The sequence below is a fragment of the Kogia breviceps genome, chromosome 14, assembly GCF_026419965.1.
Source record: "Kogia breviceps isolate mKogBre1 chromosome 14, mKogBre1 haplotype 1, whole genome shotgun sequence".
NCBI classification, from domain to species: Eukaryota; Metazoa; Chordata; class Mammalia; order Artiodactyla; family Physeteridae; genus Kogia; species Kogia breviceps.
Genome location: NC_081323.1, coordinates 27,971,355 through 27,987,780, shown reverse-complemented (window position 1 = coordinate 27,987,780; position 16,426 = coordinate 27,971,355). Strand labels below are relative to the sequence as shown.

Below are 16,426 nucleotides of genomic sequence, written 5' to 3'. Positions count from 1 at the left end.
TAGAGCCTGTCAGGGCTCTTCCCAGACCCCTCTGCATCCCTTTAACTGTTTGGCTATCACCCCTTGAATGTGCTTCCATGATTCACAGTGATACTCTTCACTAGAGCAGTGTTCCTGGTAAAAAGCTGGTAAAGTACTGGTAGAAGCATCTGGGAGTTAATACTCTCCCCAAAGCGCAGCCCTCCAGACAACGTCTGTTGGATGCCAGAATTCCTTTGTCTCAGGTCGGGGAAACTCCGAGGCATAACTTACACTCCTGAGCCCCCAGGATGAAGCCACAGGACTTAACTTGAAAGCACAGAGCTGCTGACCCCTCCCGGTTCTGCTTCCCTTACTCCTACACATGTCTTCCCAGGAAGCGCATCCTTAATAAACCATTAACACTCAAGTCCTCAGCCCAGAGTCTGCTTCTGACCCAAGACACTCAGCTTCAGAACACCTCATGCAGAAAAGCTACATGATACTGAAGTTCTGATGGTCACAGTTAAAAGAACTGACTAGATGGTACATGCAAATCATTCACTACTTAACAGCCATAATAATCATACTAGTGACTATGCGTTCACCTGCCTAATACCTACCTGCATTATGTTCAACACTAATCCTCATCACCAGCCTATAAGATAGGTAGTTTCATCCTTTGTGGCAGTTTTTTTAAATGGCACAAATCTTTGACTCTCTGTTAAGGTCTTTGTCCCTTCCCCTTGAATCCTGCTGCTTTTAGAGAGATCTGCTCTATTTTGATAACTTGTTCTTCAGCTGGCAGGACCCAGCCACCCGAGGATACTCTTCACTGGGTGAGGACATCCAGCCATGCGGGTTGATTACACTTCAATTTACCTCTAGTAGACGGCAGAGTTAGGTCTTGCTTTTACATTGGTAGGTGGTTCTAAATAAGTACATAAAGGTTGAGCTTTTCTTTTTGTTCCTTTGAATTAATAGTCCTACTTGCCATGGTTTGTGCTTTGGTTTAAAAACTCAGCTTTGAATGAAGCATTTGCAGACTGAGTCATTTTGACTCACTCCATTTTCAGATGGTTGTGTCAGCCTCTGGGTGGTGGCACTGCGGTCATGGAGTCCATCAATGGCTTCTGCCGGCAGATGTGAACAGCCAGTGCGCAGGGCTCTGCTGGGGTGGCTGCCAGCACCAGTGCCGGCCCTCCATCTCCCATCACTGCCGTGTGCCAAGTGAAGTAACTCTGTAGGGTGATATGCTAGTAAACGACAAGTAACAGAGCCAGGTCTCAGGCCCTCACGCTGTACAACTGGCGGTGCAGGGGAGAGCCCTAGACAAGCAGCCAGGAAGCTGGGCCCACCAAGGGCGTTGCCAGGGTCACCTTGTTAATTTTCTCAAGCGGATGCTCTCTCTTTCTTCATCTTCTGAAATAACTCAGAATCCCTGTGCCCCACCAGCAAAGTTGGAACACCATCAAGCTACATGAAATAAACTCTTAATGAAGTCCAATTGATCAATTTTTCCTTCATGGTTAATGTTTTTGCTTTTCTGTTTTACTGCTGTGTGTTGGCCTTGTCCATGGTTGCCTCTCAGAAAACTTGTGATGAATGAACGGGTGGAGGAATGAGCAGACCCAGTGGCCCGGAGGTGGCCTGGCCTGGCCTCGCCAAGAGCTGCCTGGACTGGGAATCAGGGCCAAATGGCTAATGTTCTTTGTCTATCTCAAGATGCTCTTCTGGAAGCTTTATTGTTTTGCCTTTTATGTCTACAACCCACCTTGAATCGATGTTTGTGTGTTTCTAGTGTCACCCACTGTGTGCAGGTGTCCCCTGTCCTAACTGCGCTGCCGTGTGAGAATCAGAACGTGAAGAACTGGGGCAAATGCTGAAGCCCTGGCTACTGCCATGTCTGAGGTGAACAAACCACACCCCTCACCTTTGACCCAGAAGACTCACTTCTCCTACCAGGCCCCATGAAACAGGCCAGCTCACTTGGTAACTTGGAAATAGGATAACATCTGAGACCCTTCACAGCTCTTGACACTCGCGTGCAAGAAAATTGTTTATGATTGTAAATCTGTGTTTGGGGGTGGTTTGCTACACGCCATGGTTGTGGTGATAACTGACTCCCAGAGGGTAGATTGGGTCAAAGGCTGGGACTATTTTCAAGTTCTTGGTACATACTGCAATTTGCCTTCCCGAAAGGTGGCTCCAATGTACACTCCCACCCACCCAGGGATATCTGAGTGGATTTTTCCTACTGAAATGCTAAGGTCTGCTGTCCTTTTCCCCCTACACGCCTCCCCTGAAGTAAGTTCTGCCTTCATGCTGGTTTCTTTGGTTCAGTTTTGTTTTCCTGTTGGCAATAGGACCCAGGAAATGGAGCCTGTGAATGGCGGGTGGGTCTGTTTCCAGGAGTAATGGGAGTATCTGCAAGGCCCAGAGCGATGCCCCAGTAAACCCATGGCCTGCGAAGACTAGCTCCAGAGTTACATAATAAATTGCATCTCACAATCTACTCTCTGGCGCCTTCCTGAGTAATCTGCAAGCAAGCTTGGTGGAAAGTGCCAGAGGAATGCAAGCTCCAGAGTTGGCCCTGAGGCCAACACTTAACAGCCTACCTTAAACAGGACTGTGGCCCTTGTGGCAGCTCTGGGTGGAACTTTAATCCCCAAGGGCATGTCTGTACCTCTCTCACCTGTCCCCACTCAGAGATGACAGTTCAAACCCACCCACCAGCCCAACAAAGGGCCACCTCTGAGCCTCTTGAGGGGCTCTTGAGGACCAGGATAAAGGCCAAGGAAACCCTTGGGGGTCAAAGGGGTTTGTGCAGAGAGGACAGCTGAGGAATTTAAAAGTGTGACATCCACAGAAGCCACTTTTTCCCAGGTAAGAGCAGTTTGCATTGAAGCTGCAGCAGACCATGGTTGATGGTGGGTTTAGAAGACTCAGGGCAGGGGTCAGTAAGCTCACTCTGCAAAAGGCTGGAGGATAAATGGCCTCTGTTGCAACCACTCAACTCTGCCACTGCAGCGTGAACGAGCCTTAGACAACACACAAACCAGAAAGCATGGCTGTGAGCCAATGAAACTTTACTTACAAGACCTGGTGGCAGGGAGGCTATAATTTGCTAACTCCTGACTCAGGAGATGGTGGTCAAAAAACAGGGCTAGACCGTGCCCTCAGCTGCTCAGGTGGAAACTATCTTTTTTTTTCATGTCTTCGTTTAACAAACACTTAAACAGCCTCACTATGCCCCATTTGGAAGAGCTTTATAAATACTGATGCACTTAATTATCACAGTGATCCTGTAACGCAAGTAATACTATCCTCCCTAGTTTGGTACAGAGAGGTTAGGTAACTGGCCCAAGGTCACACAGTGGTAAGTGAGAGAGTCAGGACTTGGAAGGCAGACAGTTTGTGCTCTTACCCATCACCCTGTGCTGTACAGAGGCAGGCTGGGCTTCATGGAAGGCACATCCAATGGGCACCCTGCTCTGTGTTAGCCTGGGGGGAAGGGCAACAGGGACAGAGGTGATTAAAACCAACTCCTGAAATGGAACAGGATCTTATGGGGGCCTTTCCAGGACACAACCTCCCTACAGCCAACCCCATCCCATGTCCTTCACCTGCTTCTTGTCCATAGAAAACCTTAGCCTAAGAATAAATTTAATCAGAGAAATGAGAAAATATAGAAACAAAGGAAAGCAGTCAAACAGGACAAAATAACAATAGTTTAGCCATTAAACAAAGTCAAGGACCTTTAGTTCCTCCTCAAGGGCTTTAGATCATATCCTGAGCCATGTCCTGGGAGCTGTCTTATAGATACTAAAACCCACACCAGGTTGAAGAAGTTAACTACCTGATGACCAGGCTGTAGCCATGACATAAGCTGCCACAATTCCGAGAACTGGCCTCAAAGAAATGGGAACAAACCAACCCTGGAACTGAAGATGGACTGTGCTTAAAACAATCAACATGATGCTGATCAGACCACCGGTGACATTTTGAGATGACTGTCAGAGCTGACTGTGCTGTGCTGCAGGCGGCCCCCTCCCTCTGCCTATGAAAGCTCTTGCCCACTGATGGGCAGTGGGAAGTTGGCCTCTGGACAGCAGTCTGCCTTCTCCCCCCGTTGCTGGCAACTGGAATAAAGCAAACCCTCCTTTCCATTAACACTTGCTTCTCGAATATTGGCTTTCCAGCTGGAGCAGCCAGAGCCCTCAAGGAGCCCTGGCGGGAGAGACCAGTGCAGAGTAACGATGAGTGTAACTTCGGGAAAGCATGGGATGCAGGATGAGTTGAGAACGTGCAAAACTCACTTTCTCACCTAAAGGTCAGAAAAGTGGTGGCCATGGAAAGTACAGATGAGCACAAGTGACCTTCTGCAGTGCTGGAAAGGGCCGGTGTCTTCAACTAGGTATCTCATATAACTAGGTAAAAAAGTCGTCAAGCTGACCCAATAAAATACACAAATTTGGAAAAAAAAAAAAAGAGCCTGGTGGTGCTGGGTGGAAGCTGGCAGGTGGTGAGGCAGCTGTTCAGGCTGCTGCTCTCCAAGGCCTCTTCTGGGTGCTGGAGTGTCCCTTGGCCCCCATCCCATCTCCTCAGAGTTTTATGGGGAGGAAACAGGGTCATGGACAGTGACATGACCAACTATGAACCAGTGCATTTGGCCCGCCTGGCAGGCTGATGGCTGGGGGTGGCTTCCAGAGCAGAGTCAAGGCCTTTCCCACAAACCCCTTTGGGATGGGCTGGGATACTTGACATGCAGCCTGGGCACACATGAGGGATCCACAGCACAGTCACCCAGGTGACCCCACAGAGAGGGATGGAGAAGGCCGCTCTCTTCTCCTTGGCCATCAGCCAGGACTTGTGACTGCAGACTGTGTCCCTGGCCTTGCCCAGGGCCCTATGAGGGGACTCAGACTGTAAACTCCTTGAATATAAGAGTCCTCTTGGGAATCCTGGTGCCTTGCACAGGGCTAGAGACTTGGGAAATGATCGGCCCAAACCCTGGCGCTGAAGACTCTCTTCTAAAATTCGCTCTGGGCTCTCCCTCCTCTGAAAGAAGGAAGACTTTGCACTCGCCGTCTCTAGCTCAGAGGACCTCTGATTGGAAAGGCTGACTCATCCCAGTGTGGACCCCACACCTCAGGCCCTCAGCCTGACGGCCCCAAGAAAGTCCACCTGGAGGCTCAGATTTATTTCCTGCTCCTCCACTTCAGAAAAAAGACAAGCGGAGATGAGGTGACAGTTGTCCTCAGCCCTCTCACATCATCTACTTGCCAACAAGCTGTCCACCCACCCATCCACTCAACCCCCCAACCACCTGCTGGGCCATCTGCCCACAACCTCCTCCAACTTCTGTCACATGCCTGTCCTTCAAGGAGCCAAGGGTCTTTGGAGATGATTCTCTCCTTGAGGTTGACTCGGTGTCCGGGATTTTCAGAGATGGCGAGATGACTCCGCAGTCAGGAAGCCTTCAAGGACGCGGGCAGATGGGAGAGGGGTTGGATGCTGGGGCGCTGCTGTCTGCCCGCCCAGGTCCGGACCTGCCACCTGCTGGCTCTGTGAGCTCGGGTGACTTAAGTAACCTCTCTGTTCCTGACTCATCTGACCTGCAAAAGCCGGTGAGGTAAACCACCAAAATGGCCACAGACCTCCACCCCTCCTTGTATCATGCCCTGTGCAACGTGACTGCAGCTCCGACCACCCAGAGGTGGAGTGATTTTCCTACCTCTTGAGTCTGGGCTGACCGTGTGATTTGCTTTGGCAAAGAGAATGTGGCAAAAGTGATGATGTGCCGATTCTGGGCTAGACCTGAGCAAGCCTTGGTACTCTCTGTCTTTCTCCCACTCTCACCCCTTCCCCCAGCACGTAAACACGCCCAGGCTAGCCTGCTGGGGGATGAGACACCATGTGGATGAAAATCCCTGTCACTCCAGCCAACAGCCAGCCAACTTCCAGAAACCTAGCTGAGCTGTAGGAGCTCAGCTCCTAGGAGCCCAGCCAAAGCCAGGATTGCCCATGTGAGCCCAGCCTAAATCATTCACTCACAATTGCAGGCAAATAATTGGTGGTTGTTTCAGGCCGCTAAGGTTTGGGGTGGTTTCATGCAGAACTGCTGTGGCCACAGGTGAGTGAAGCGATAGGATCATACGACTCTTGTACCTCAGGGTCACGGTGGGAGTTAAACGAGATGCTCTATGGAAGGTGCTTAGCTCCCTGCCTGGTACGAGGCAACATCCCATGGATGTTAACTGTTATCCCTGCTGTGGGACACTGTCCTGTGTGAAGATCACAATCTCAGCCACATCAACTGGACTACAAGTTGTCTCCACTCGAGAATCCAACCAGCCACTCATGGGCCACCTGTGGCCCCACCTACAGAAGCCTGGGCTCTGCCTGAAATTTCTAGCAAAACCTTCTTTAAGTTATATAATTAGCAGGTGCATGAACTAGCTTAGGCGGAACGTGCCAGGTCTGGCTGACACGTGGAAATGCTGGACTCCCCAGCCACCTCGATATGGGGCCCCTGCCACAAGACAGCAGACGGTTCCAGCAGTCTCTTCAGGTCCAAAGAGAAAAGTGGGGGGGGGGGGCACTGTTTTTCTTTTTTGTAAAGCTTCCCAGAGGACATTCTGGCCCGCCTTGGAAATGCTGGGCTTGCGCGCAACTGGACACGAGGGTGAGCAGATGGCTGGCCTCCGGAGACCAGCCTCCCTCCCACGGTGCGACAGCTTTGAACATGATGAATCGCAAAGGGTTTGTGGTGCTACCTGACTCTGACTGAAATTCTAATTCCAGAAGTGAGTCACGGACTGGGCACCAATACCGTGGGTGATATGTACAAGGATGGTTTTTGCTGCCTCGTTTGTGGTGACAAAAAAACTGGAAACTGCCGGAGTATCCAACAGTAGGGGGATGGTTGAAGAAACTGTGGTACTTATAAACCTCTGTTTCAAAGTAAATTAAACCTATGTTTTTTGACCTAGAAGGACCGTTATGATGTATTGTTAAGAGAGAAAATCAAGTTGCACGATAATTAATACACTGAGAATAATCCTATTTTAATAAAATGATAAAAATCCCATCTAAGTGTATAAATATTAGTATATGTTTGTGTGGGTAAGGAAAGCATATGGAAACATACACACCTGGAGGAGTGGAGTAGGGGGGAGACTTATTAGCTTTTCCTTTCTTTTTATTTTTTATTCGGAGATCATTTTAAACTTACAGAAAAGTTGCAAAAATTAAAATAGTACAAATAATACCTATACATCCTTTGCCCAGATCCACCTACTGTTAACATTTTACCCCTTTAGCTTTATGATCTGTGCATGTTCCCTGCCCCATCTTCAGTTAACTGCAATCTACACACACACACACAGAATTCTTCCCTGATCCATCTGAGGGTAAGTTACATGCATCATGGACATTTACCCCTAAATACTGCAGCATGTATTTTCTAAGAAAAGAGGTGTTCTATTACATCACCACAGCATAGCCTTTGGCTTAAGAAATTTAACACTGATATTTCAAAGTATGTTCTCTGATCATAAGAGAATTAAACTAGAAATCAGTAGTAGGAAGATATATGAAAACATTCCCCCATGATATGGAAACTAAATGACTCACTTCTAAATAATCCACGGGTCAAAGAAGAAATCACAAGAGAAATGAGAAAACATTTTGAATTTAACAATGTTAATACAATCTTTGATCTAATCCACCGATGACACACTGTTTATTAATTCTTCATGTCCTTTGACATATGACTTGATACTACCACTAACTGGCGTGAGTAGAATTTACCTCCCCTCCCTGCTGAAACTGGGCTGGGACATGGGACTTGCTTGGACCAAAGGAAAGGGGGCAGAGTGAGATCGTGCCAGTTCCTGACCGATGCTGGTGTTCTTCCTCTATCCTGTGTCACTGCCACCGTTATGTGAACAGCATTGCTCCGGCACCTGCTGCACTGCTTCCCTGGGACCCAGGGGGAACACCTGTGGGGCAGACCTGAGCTGTGTGCACAGATTGAACGGGAGGGGCCGAGCCAAGCCCTGCCAACCTGCAGACGCACGGGAAAGAAATGCTGATTGCTGTGGACCACTGAGAATTTCGCATCTGTTACACAGTGATGACTGATTTTTTTTTTTTTTTTTTTTTGCGGTATGCGGGCCTCTCACTGCTGTGTGGCCTCTCCTGTTGCGGAACACAGACTCCGGACACGCAGGCTCAGCGGCCATGGCTCACGGGCCCAGCCACTCCGCGGCATGTGGGATCTTCCCGGACCGGGACGTGAACCCATGTCCCCTGCATCGGCAGGCGGACTCTCAACCACTGCACCACCAGGGAAGCCCTGCGATGACTGATTGTATAGTAGCCGACACATACAAAACACTTCCTTCACATGAGGGATTGTTGTAAGGCCTTTACTAATGTTAACTCACTGCACGGGCAACGGTCCTTTTTCACAAATGAGGACACTGAGTTTAAGCCGCCAGCCCAAGCTCACGTGGTTAACACGCTAACGGTTAACACGCTAATGGTTGCGTGACCGTGAGACGCACTCCCTCTGGACGTCTGCTGGGTGAGACCACAGTGGGTGGTCCTCTGAGCCGGGGCTTCTCCTACTTGCAGCCCAAAGTATCCTGCCAAGCCCACGAGCACAGCCTGCCTCACTCCCCCGGCCTCATCTTCTCCAGCCCTGGGGATGTCTGACAAGCATGGGGAGAAAGACGCACTTTTCCCAAACACTAGTTTACAGTCGGGAGGCTCCAAGATGCCCCAAGGGTCACAAAAGCCAACGAGTCTGGTTTTCTGTCCACAGACGTGCAGGCAGGAAAAGAACAAACACCAACATGTGCAAAAGAAAAAGTGGTGCGACAATAAAATGGAATCAAAGCCCGAGTCAGGAGAGGAAGTGGGCCCTGCTCTGGCTTCATCAAGGTAAGGTCAGTTACCAGCTCAGGTATGCCTTCAGGCTTGGAGAAGGGATGCATTTCGGAAAGTGAGATGAGGAGCCTCCCCTTGGGAGGCCGGGGTGGGGGCGGGAGATGACGGGCAGATCACACCCGGACTAGTCCTTGCAGCCTGTGCATCTCAACCTTGGCCACCATTAGAATCGCCTGGGCTGGGAAGCCACACCCCAGCCCAGCTAACATCAAATTCTCGGAGGACGGGACCCAGGTGTGGGCGATTTTGTGGCCGAGGCTGAGAAACACTAAGCAACAGCCCCATTTTAACTAGGGTCTCCCCGCTCCCTGAGGGTAACCACCATTGTCCCGTGGCCCCCAGCTACCAGGTAGCCTGCCGAGTACTCCACATGTTCTCACAGGTCCTCCTCACAACACATCACAGGTTTTTAGCAAACAGGGAACTGAGGCACAGCCAGCAAGCAGCAGGTGCGGGACTTAGGCCCGAATGGTCCATAAGCCAAGCTTTTTACAGACATGCCACACACCTCAGTGTGTGCTCTCAAATGACCTGAGAACTAAGAGAGGACAGAAATTTCCAACAGGCCCAAAAGGGGATCTGGGCTGGGTGGACAGAAAGAGGGGTCTGCTGTCAGACTGGGGAGGGGGGCCCAGAGAGGGAAGCGGGGTTCCTGGGATGGCCGGTCTGGGAAGACCAGGCCTTCGTCGACTAATGAGAGCAGATAAACGAGGGAACCAGGCCAAGGGCCCCAGAGACAGAGAACAGATGTCCAATTCTTCCCTGCAGCCTGCTCTCCCAGGACTGGGGAAAACAAGGACACGGGGTTGGCTGAGGACCAGGACCTACCTGCCTCTGAGTTGTTCTGTTTTTGCCTTGGTCCCTCCCTTCTCTTACCCCCTCCTTCACCTCCCTCCTTAATACCACACGAAGGGGAATTTTGAGGGACCCTCTCCACAAATTCCCCAGATGGGACCAGCCAGTTAGTCTGGGTTGAGAATCACCACTTCAATTGTGGGAAGAACTCATATGAATAAATGATGAGAAACACCAAGATCTCCCTACTCCCTGGAGATTAATAGACAAAGGATGCAAACAATTGGTAAAAGAAGGAATGCTACTAGGAAACAAACAATGGAAAATGTTCAACCACGCTAATAATTTTTTAAACGGCAAATTACTGCCTATTTAAAAATTAGCAACAAGTACTTCCAGTGATAATAACTAATCCTGGTAGTTTTGAGGTGAGACTGGTACCTTAACACATTAATGACAGTGTTGGCAATGAGAAAGCGACAATGAAAATGTTCACAGCTTTTGACTTAAGAATACCATTTCTGGGATCTAGCCAGAAGAAAAAAATCCAATCCATGGCAAAAAACCTTAAGCACAAATGTGTTCACTGCAATGTTATATATAAAAGCAGGAATCCTAATGAGGAGCACTAAAAGAAAAAGAAAATAGAACCATTAAAGAATGGTCATGAAAACCATTTAGCAACCTGAAAAAAATGACTGTGATATAACATGAAGCGATACAAGCAAGTAATCCCTAATCTATTTTCTGTCTCTATTAACTTGCCTTTTCTGGACATTTCATATAAAAGGAATCATACAACATGTTTTCTTACATGTTCTTTTGTCTGGCTTCTTTGAAATGTTTCAATTCATGATGCTTCACCCCTGTTGTAGCATTTATCAGCGCTTGCTCCTTTTTATTGCTGGGTAGTACTCCACTGTACGCATCTATCACATTTGTTTATCCATTCATCAGCTGACGGTCACTTGGGCTGTTTCCACCTGGAGACTATTGTGAATAATGCTGCAATTAATATTCATGTACAAGTCTTTGTGTGGATATATGTTTTAATTTCTCCTGAGAGGAACTGCTGAGTCATATGGTAATTCTATGTTTAACATTTTGAAAAACTGCCAGGCTGTTTTCCAACATGACTGCACCATTTTACATTCTCACTAGCAATGTATGGGGGCCCCAATTTCTGCATAGCCTTAGCCACCTGATTATTTATGTCTTCTTGATTCTAGCCAGCTCTGTGAATATCATTTGAATTTCTCTAATGACTAATGGTGCTGAGCATCTTTTCATATGCTTACTGGCTATTTGTACACCTTCTTCGGAGAATTGTCTAGTCAAATCATTTGCCCATTTTAATTGCAGTACCGTCTTTTTAACACTTTATTTTTTAGAACAGTTTTAGGTTCACAGAAAAATTGAGCAGAAAGTACAGAGATTTCGCAAATATCCTCGCACCCCATACACAGCCTGCCCCATTATCCACATCCCCCACCAAGATGGTACCTTTGTTACAGGAGAACCTACACGGACATATCACTGTCATCCAAACTCCATAGTTTACATTACAATTCATCCTTGGTGTTGTGCATACTATGGGTTTGGACAAATGAATAAGGACGTATATCCATCGTTATACCATTATACTATCACACAGAGTATTTTCACCGCCCTAAAAATCCTGTGTTCTGCCTGTTAATAATCCCACCCTCCCTCCCTAACCCCCAGAATCTGATCCTTTCCCTGTCTCCAGTTTTATCTTTTCCAGAATATCATATAATTGGAATCAGACAGCAAGCGGCCTTTCCAGACTGGCTTATTTCACTTAGTAATATGCATTTAAGGTTCCTCCATGTTTTTTCACGCTTGATAACTTGTTTCTTTTTAGTGCTGAAAAATATTGTTTTCTGGACATACCAGTTTATTCATTCACCTGCTGAAAGACATCTTGGTTGCTTCCAAGTTTTGGAAATTTTGAAAAAAGGTTCATGTGCAGGTCTGTGTATAGACATACATTTTAACATCATTTAGGTAAATATGAGGAGTGTGATTATTGGATTATGTGATGAGTGTGTACATCTATTTTTGTAAGATACTGCCAAACTGCCTTCCAAACCAGCTGTACCATTTCGCCTTCTCACCAGCAATGAATGAGAGTTCCTGTTGCTTCACATCCTCGTCAGCATTTGGTGTCATCAGAGTGGTGAATTTGAGCCATTCTAATAGGTGTGTAGTAGCATCTCATTGTTTTCATTTGCATTTCCCTGATAACATGATGTGAAGCATTTTTTCACATGCTTGTTTGCTGTGTATCTTCTTTGAAGTGTCTGTTGAGGTGTCTTGCCTGTTTAAAAATCAGGTTGTTCATTTTCTTATTATTGAGTTTTAAGTCTTCTCTGTATATTTTGGATAACAGTCCTTTTATCAGATGTGTGTTTTGCAAAGATTTTCTCTCAGTTCGTGGCTTGTCTTCTTAATTCCTTCACAGTATCCTTTCACACAGCAAAGTTTTAATTTTAATGAAGTCCAGCTTAGAAAATCCTTCTTTCATGGATTGTGCCTTTGTGGAACCAACCAGGACCCTAAGGGGTCTTCCCTGGGACTGACCCCTCCCCCCACATCCTCTGCTTCAGCCCCTCTCTGAAGTACCTAAATAATAGTACCTGATGCACATTTCCTGAGTTGTTCTACAGATGCCAAAACTCCCACTAGATAGAACAGCTTAACTACTTGATGACCATGAGTACATAGCCCCCCAGACCTACTAGAGCCTAAAGACTGATCATGTGAACCCCTGTGACCTCACCATCAGCCAATCAGAGCTGATCACTTACCCTGGGACTCCCTTCCCTTCCCTTCCCTCACCTCTCAAAATGCTTTGCTGAAAACCATCAAGGAGTTCACGTGCTTTGAGCATTAGCTGTCCCGGATTCCTTGTACAGTGCCCTGTGATAAATGCTGCTTTTTCACCACAACCTGGTGTCAGTTGTTTGGCTTTACTGCACACCAGCGAGTGGACCCAAGTTTTGGCTTGGTAACATTTCATGTTGTATCGAAAAAGTCATCACCATACCCTAGATCATTTAGATTTTTTCCTATGTTAGCAGTTTTATATGATCCATTTTGAGTTAATTTTTGTGAAGGATGTAAGATCTATGTCTAGATTTTTTTTTTTTTTTTTGCACGTGGATACCTAGCTGTTCCATTACCATTTGTTGAAAAGACTATGTTTTCTCCACTGTATAGCCTTTGTTTCGTTGTCAAAGATCAGCTGGCTATATTTATGGAAGTCTATATCCGGGCTCCCTGTTCTGTTCCATTTATCTAGCTATCTGTTCTTCCACCAATACCAGTGTCTTGATTACTGTAGCTTCACAGTATGTCTCAAAGTTGAGTAGTGTCAGTCTTCCAATTTTGTTCTTTTCCCTCAATATCCTGCTGGCTTTTCTGGGTCTTTTGGTTATAAACTTTAAAATCAGTTTGTCAATATCCACACAGTAACTTGCTGGGATTTTGACTGAAATTGCTTTGAATCTATAGATCAAGCTGGGAAGAAATGACATCTTGACAATGTTGAGTCTTCCTGTGCATAAATATGGTACATCACCACATTTACTTAGTTCTTTGATTTCTTTCATCAGAGTTTTGTAGTTTCCCTCATATAGATTTTGTACGTATTTTGTTAGATTTATACCTGCTAATGTAAATGGTATTGTCTGTAATTTCAAATTCCACTAGTTCATTGCTGGCATATAGGAAAGTGACTGACTTTTGTATAAATAACCTCATATCCTGTAATCTTGCTATTCACCTGTTAGTTCCATTTTGGGGTCATTTTATCAATTCTTTCAGATTCTCTACATAGACAACCATGTCATCTGCATACAAACAGTTTTATATCGTCCTTCCCTATCTGTATACCTTTTATTTCATTTTCTTGCATTAGCTAGAACTTCCATTAGCTAGTACAATGTTAAAAGGAATGGCGAGAGAGGACACCCTTGTCTTGTTCCATCTTAGCTGGAGGGCTTCTAGTTTCTAAGTATTCTAGTTTCTCACGGTTAAGTATGATGTTTAGGTGTAGGGTTTTTGCATAAGTCCTTTATCAAGTTGAGGAAGTTCCCCTCTATTCCAACTTTGCTGAGAATTTTTATCATGAATGGGTACTGGATTCTGTCATGTATCATGTGATATGATTGTGTGATTTTTATTCTTTAGCCTGTTGGTATGATTGCATTAATTGGAAACAAGGGATATTTGTTAAACTATGGTACATGCCTATAACAAAATATAATTCTATCATATATGATTTTTTAGAACATACGACAATGTGGAATGTTATTTGTGATCACCTTAAAAAAAAACCCCAAAAGTCATATATCTTATAAAACAAGATATACAATATGATCACAGTTCATTTTAAAAACTAGTATATGAAAAAAAAATGACAGGGCATATGTATGTGCATAAGACAAAAGGCCTTGTAGGATTTATACCAAAATATCTAAAGCAATGGGCTCTGCTACGTTAGAGAAGCCTCTCCGGTAGCTGGTAACAAGCCAACGTGAAGTAAAGCAAAAAGGGTCATTTGACATGTAACGTCTAGAAAAGGCAAATCTATAGGGACAGAAAACAGACTGGTGGTCGCCCGGGCTGGGGCAGGAGTGGGGACTGACTGCAAATGAGCACCAGGGGCCTCTCTGGCCCCATGTTCTACAACTGGATTGAGTGATAACTCCATAAATCTACTAAAAACCACTGAACTGTACACTTAAAATTGGTGATTTACAGTATGCAAATTACACCTCCATAAAACTTTAAAAGGAAGGAGGGATGATTTACTATAAAATGGGATGGATGGAAGGGGAAGCCTTCTCCAATCCTGAGGGGGAGCCTCAGCCAGCCTCAGGAAGAGGCCTAACCAGAAATCTATCTGAAACTGTCTCAACCCTTCCTGTTCTCTACAGACTGGCCCACAAACAAAACAAAAACAAAAACTGTGGCCACCTAGAGCTCCTGCATGCTCTCTGGCCACGAGAAACGCCCTCACTGCCTTCCTAGCATGGATGAGGTGTCCACCAGCTACAGCCCACGCAGTTGCCCCAAAGGTGAACAATTCCAAGCTGGGCAGCTGCCCTCTGGGTGTCACAACTTCAGAGGCTTTTCCATAATGACCCTTGTGGCTGACTATACTTTAGTGCTCACCACCCCCCTCCCCTCAGGAACCACATATCCCAGTATTTGGCCTTGTGAAGCCCTCCCTCTGGCGTGGTCTAGGAGTTTGGTCACATTACTGGCTCCAGCTGATGGGTCAGCAGTAAGCACGATGCAAGCAGAGGCTTGAGAAGCACTTGCAGTGGGGTCTGTCTTCCTGGAAAGCTGGAAGAAGGTTCCTTCTTGGAACCCAGCTACCTTGCCATGAGGTGTTGTAAGCAGTCCCACGGGGAGGCAGGAAGAGAACTGAAGCCCCCCGGGCCAGCACCCCAGCTGAGCTCCCAGATGACAGGGGCTGCCCCAGTGCCCCAGCTGGCACCACATGGAGAGAACCATCCAGAAAACCCTCAGAATCCCAAGAGAAAAGAAACTGCTATGGTGTTAAGTGGTTAGAGTTTGTGGTGGTTCCGTACGTAGCACTAGGTAACAGACATCTTTTGGCCTCTTGGTCATCAGAGAAGTCCTGGTGAGTGTTGAGAAGCGCCACCTTTAACACTGAGTGCCCGGCCCACCTACCCAGGACACCCTGCTGTGCCCCTGGGGAGGCAGGAGCTCTTGCCGGCATCTTACTGAAGGGTGACAGGCAGGCCCTCACTTAAGTTCAGGTCACTGCGGACCCCACTCTAAAAGCCACTTCCTCAAGGAGATATGAACCTAGAAGGCTAAGATGCCATTCATTGTCTGGATACTAAGACCAGGGGTGCAAAGTCTGAGTAGCAGGGTACTGACATATCCTCAGTGAACCTCTCCATAAGACACATATTTGCGAAGTGAACCATGCCTGCCTTAGCTAAAAGTTAACCTTGCCAGAAACGGGACTTATGTCCATGGTATTCCTGCCCAAGTGCCTACAGAACCTGAACAGGAGCAAAGAGCAGATGCCCCCAAATCCTGGGACACTATGCAAACCAACTAGCCAGGACGCTTCAGAAATGTCCACATTCACAAAGACTTGGGGACGGTTCCTGATCACAGGAGACAAAAGGAGCCTGATAATTGAATGCGACACGCAATCTTGATCTTCTTTTGCTATAAAGGGCAGTATTAGGACAATCAGTGAAATGTGAACTAGGTCTGTACATTAACAGCAAGAGATCAAGGTTAACTTCCCTGATTTTGTCACTGTACAGCAGTTAGGTAAGAACATTCCTAGCTTTTATTAAGGGTAAAGGGGGCACAGTATCTGCAACTTAGTTTTAAATGGTTCAGAAAAAAAGTGTGCATGTGCACACACACATATGTGTACAGGGGGCACAAACGTGTGAAATGTTAACATTTAGGGAACTGGGATGAAGGGTACCTGGGAATTCTTTGTACTCTTGTAACTTTTCTGTCAAGACTGAAATTATGTCAAAATTAAAATAAAACATTTCTAAGATACCGTTTGGTGAGTCATTCCTTTTGAACCTTTGCTCCAACCACCCAGCTGGCTCCAGAAAGGTCTTCCCTCCAGTCTGAACAGGGCTTGTTACTGCTTTTTGGCTCACACACCCCTCTGAACGTC

At 46.5% G+C, this 16,426-nt stretch overlaps 1 protein-coding gene across 2 annotated transcripts in view; it reads right to left on the bottom strand.

Annotated features, from left to right (window-relative positions):
- KAT14 (lysine acetyltransferase 14) overlaps window positions 1–16,426 on the bottom strand; it is a 58,931-nt gene that overhangs the window by 9,313 nt on the left and 33,192 nt on the right. The window contains exon 11 of one of the 2 annotated variants that reach the window (XM_067013430.1): window positions 10,437–10,701. The exons of the other annotated variant lie outside the window; for it this stretch is intronic. The gene's annotated coding sequence lies outside the window, so the exon portion shown is untranslated. Of the gene's footprint in view, window positions 1–10,436; window positions 10,702–16,426 lie in introns of those variants that run through there. 2 annotated transcript variants of the gene reach the window in all.